Genomic DNA, 4,549 nt, shown 5'->3' on the forward strand with positions numbered 1-4,549 from the left:
ATTTTAGGTGTACAGCAAAGTGATTCAGATGTATACATATATTTTTTAAAGATTATTTTCCAATATACTTTATTACAAGGTATTGAATATAGTTCCCTGTGCTATACAGTAAATCCTTGTTGCTTATGTATTGTATGTATAGTAGTTTGTATTTGTTAATCCCATACTCCTAATTTATCCCTCCCCCACTTCCTTTTCCCTTTGGTAACCATAAGTTTGTTTTCTATCTGTGAGTCTGTTTCTGTTCCGTGTATAGATTCATTTGTATAATTTTTCAGATTCTACATATAAATGATATCATAAAAGATTTGTCTTTGACTCACTTCACTTAATATAACATTCTCTAGGTCCATCCATGTTGCTGCAGATGGCAATATTTCATTCTCTTTTATGGCTGAGTAATATTTCCTCAAATATACAGACCACATCTTCTCAAGCCAATCATCTGTTGATAGGTACTTAGGTTGTCTCCACGTCTTGACTATTGTAAATAGTGCTGCTATGAACGTTGCGGGGCATATATCTTTTCAAGTTAGTGTTTTCATCTTTTCTGGACATATGCCCAGGAGTGGGATTACTGGATCATATAGTAGCTCTATTTTCAGTTTTTTAAGGAAACTCTGTACTGTTTTCCGTAGTGACTGTACCAATTTACTTTCCCACCAACAGTGTAGGAGGGGTCCCTTTTCTCCACACCTTCTCCAGAAGTTTTTATTTGCAGAGTTTTTTTTAATACGTCTTAATTGGAGTATAATTGCTTTACAATGTTGTGTTAGTTTCTGCTGTACAACAAAGTGAATCAGCTAGATTTATACATACAGCCCCATATCCCCATATCCCCTCCCTCCCACCCTCCCCATCCCACCCCTCCAGGTCATCACAAAGCACCAAGCTGATCTCCCTGTGCTATGCACCAGCTTCCCACTAGCTATTTATTTTACATTTGGTAGTGTATAAAAATAATATGGAACACTTCATGAATTTGTGTGTCATCTTCGTGCAGGAGCCATGCTAATCTTCTCTGTATCAATCCAATTCTAGTATACGTGCTGCCGAAGTGAGCACTTATTTGTAGACTTTTTTGATGATGGCCATTCTGACTGATATGAAGTGACACCTCATTGTGGTTTTTACCTGCATTTTTCTAATAATTAGTGATGTTGAGTATCTTTCATGTGCCTGTTGACTATCTGTGTGTCTTCTTTGGAGAGATGTCTATTTAGGTCTTTTGCCCATTTTTTGTTTTTATTGTTTGTTTGTTTTGATATGGAGTTGTAAGAGCTGTTTGTAGAGTTTGGTAATTAATCCCTTATTGGTTGCATCATTTGCAAATATTTTCTCCCATTCCATAGGTTGTCTTTTTGTTTTCTTGATGGTTTCCTTTACTGTGCAAAAGCTTTCAAGTTTGATTAGATCCATTTGTTTATTTTTGCTTTTATTTCTTTTGTTTTGGGAGATTAATGGAAGAAAATATCACTACAATTTATGTCCAAGAATGTTTTGCTTATATTCTCTTCTAGGGAGTGTTATGGTGTCATGTCTTATATCTAGGTCTTTAAACCATTTCGAGTTTATTTTTGTATATGGTGTGAGGGAGTGCTCTAGTTTCACTGATTTATATGTAGCTGTCCAGCTTTCCCAACATCACTTATTGAAGAGAATGTATTTTTTCCACTGTATAGTCTTGCCTCCTTTGTCATAAATTAATTGACTGTAGATTTGTGGGTTTATTTCTGGGCTATCTATTCTGTTCCATTGATCTATATATCTGTTTTGGTCCCAGTACCATGCTGTTTTGATTACTGTAGCTTTGTAGTATAGTTTGAAATCTGAAGAGTTATGCCTCCAGCTTCGTTCTTTTTCCTCAGGATTGCTTTGGCAATCCTGGATCTTTTGTGGTTCCATGTAAGTTTTAGTATTATTTTTTCCTAGTTCTGGGAAAATGTCATGGGTATTTTGATAGAGATTGCATTGAATCTGTAGATTTCTTTGGGAAGTATGGCCATCTTCCAAGTCAAAAGCATGGGATATCTTTCCATTTCTTTGAATCATCTTCAATTTGCTTTATCAATGTTTTATAATTTTCAGCATATATCTTTCACCTCCTTGATTAAGTTTCTTCCTAGGGTCTTTTTTTATTCCTGATTTTAAACAGGATTTAAATTTTTTTTTCTCCTTCTGATATTTCATTGTTAGTGTAAAGAAATGCCACAGGTTTTTTTTTATTTTTATTTTTTAAATTTCTATTTTATATTGGAATATAGTTGATTTGCAATACTGTGTTAGTTTCTGTTGTACAGCAGTGATTCAGTTATACATATACACGTATCTACTCTTTTTCAAATTCTTTTTCCATTTGGGTTGTTACATAATATTAAGCAGAGTTCCCTGTGCTATACAGTAGGTCCTTGTTGGCTATTCATTTTAAATATAGCAGTGTGTACCTGTCAGTCTCAAACTCTCTAACTACTCCTCCCTTCCCCCTAGTAACCATAAGTTCATTTGCTAAGTCTCCAAGTCTGTTTCTGTTTTGTAAATAAGTTTATTTGTATTATTCCGCATATAAGTGATATCATGTATTTCTCTTTCTCTGTCTGACTTACTTCACTCAGTATGACATAGATCTGCTGCAAATGGCACTATTTCATTCTTTTTAATGGCTGACTAATATTCCATTGTCTATATATACCACATCTTCTTTATCCATTCCTCTGTCCATGGACATTTAGGTGGCTTCCATGTCTTGGCTATTGTAAAAAGTGCTAATGAACATTGGGGTGCGTGTATCCTTTCAGACCATGTTTTTCTCTGGATATATGTCAGTGGTACTGCAGGATCATATGGTAGTTCTGTTTTTAGTTTTTTATGGAATCTCCAAAGTGTTCTCCATAGTGGCTGTACCAGTTTACATTCCCACCAACAGTGTACGAGGGTTCCCTTCTCTCCACAACCTCTCCAGCATTTATTGATTGCAGATTTTTTGATGATAGCCATTTTGACTGGTGTGAGGTGGTATCTCATTGTAGTTTTGATTTGTATTTCTCTAATAATTAGCAATGTTGAACATCTTTTCATGTGTCTCTTAGCCACCTGTATGTCTTCCTTGGAGAAATGTCTATTTAGGTCTTCTGCCCAATTTTTTTTGTTGGGTTGTTTGTTTTGATAATATTAAGCCAGAAATGCCACGGATTTCTGTGTGTTATACTTGTATCTTGCTGCCTTGTTGAATTCATTTGTTAGTTGTAATAGCTTTTGTGGGGCAACTTCAGGGTTCTCTCTATAGAATATCATGTCATTTGCAAACAGTGACAGTTTTACCTCTTTTCTTCCAATTTGGATACATTTTATTTCTTTTTCTTGTCTTCTTGCTGTGGCTAGAACTTTCAATACTGTGTTGAGTAGAAGTGGTGAGAGTGGGCATCCTTGTCTTGTTCCTGAATTTAGTGGGAAGGCATTCAGCTTTTCACTGTTGAGTATTATGTTGGCTGTGGATTTGTCATAAATGGCTTTTATTATGTTGAGAGATGTTTTCTCTATACCCACTTTGGTGAGAGTTTTTATCATGAATGGATGCTAAATTTTGTCAAATGCTTTTTCTTCATCTATTGAGATGATCATGTGGTTTTTGTCTTCCCTTTTGTTAATGTGGTGTATCACACTGATTGATTTGTATATGTTGAACCATCCTTGAGACCCTGGAATGACTATAACTTGATGATGATGTATGATCCTTTTTATGTATTGTTGGATTCTGTTTGCTAATATTTTGTTGAGGATTTTTGCATCTATATTCATCAAAGTTATTGGCCTGCAATTTCTTTCTTTTTATTTTTGTAGTGTCTTTGTCTGGTTTTGATATTAGGGTGATGGTGGCTTCAAAAAAATGAATTTGGGAGTGTTCTGTCCTCTCCATTTTTTTCAGAATAGTTTGAGAAAGATAGGTATACATTCTTCTTTGTATTTTTGGTAGAATTCTTCAGTGAAGCTGTCCAGTCCTGGACTTTTGTTTGCAAGGAGTTTTTTTTTCTTCTTCTTATTACAGATTCTATTTCACTTCTAGTGATTTTTCTGTTCAAATTATCTGTTTCTTCTTGACTCAGCTTTGGTTGGCTTTATGTTTCTAGAAACTTGTCCATTTTTCTCTAGGTTGTCCAATTTGTTGGCATATAACTGTTCATAGTATTCTCTTATAACTTTCTGTATCTCTGTAGTATTGGTTGCATACTTCCCTTTCCAATCTTTCATCCAACCTCCCTTCCCTATTTCCCCTCTCCAAATGCCTGTGTCAAAGAGTAGAATTTTATGCATATATCAGAGAATAGAACATAGAAAGAGAGCATGAATTATTTTTATGAGGCAACCTTGACAGAGCATCCAAACAAGGATAGCATAAGAAACTTGCAAGCAAATTTCACTTATGAAAATACCTGTGAAAGTCTTAAATATTAGCTAACTGAATCCAACAGTGTATTTTAAAATGCAATATTATATAATGGAACTTAGCTTAGTAATGTAAAAAAAAATACTGAAATTAGCCACATTAACAGAC

At 34.6% G+C, this 4,549-nt stretch overlaps 1 non-coding gene across 1 annotated transcript; it reads right to left on the minus strand.

The window, feature by feature from the left end:
- Nucleotides 1-958: 958 nt before the first annotated feature.
- On the minus strand, nucleotides 959-1,065 carry LOC130842541 (U6 spliceosomal RNA). Its single transcript, XR_009050465.1, has one exon. It is a non-coding gene; the product is annotated as a U6 spliceosomal RNA (small nuclear RNA).
- Nucleotides 1,066-4,549: the final 3,484 nt, after the last annotated feature.

Source organism: Hippopotamus amphibius, chromosome 1 (assembly GCF_030028045.1).
Source record: "Hippopotamus amphibius kiboko isolate mHipAmp2 chromosome 1, mHipAmp2.hap2, whole genome shotgun sequence".
Classification (NCBI taxonomy): domain Eukaryota; kingdom Metazoa; phylum Chordata; class Mammalia; order Artiodactyla; family Hippopotamidae; genus Hippopotamus; species Hippopotamus amphibius.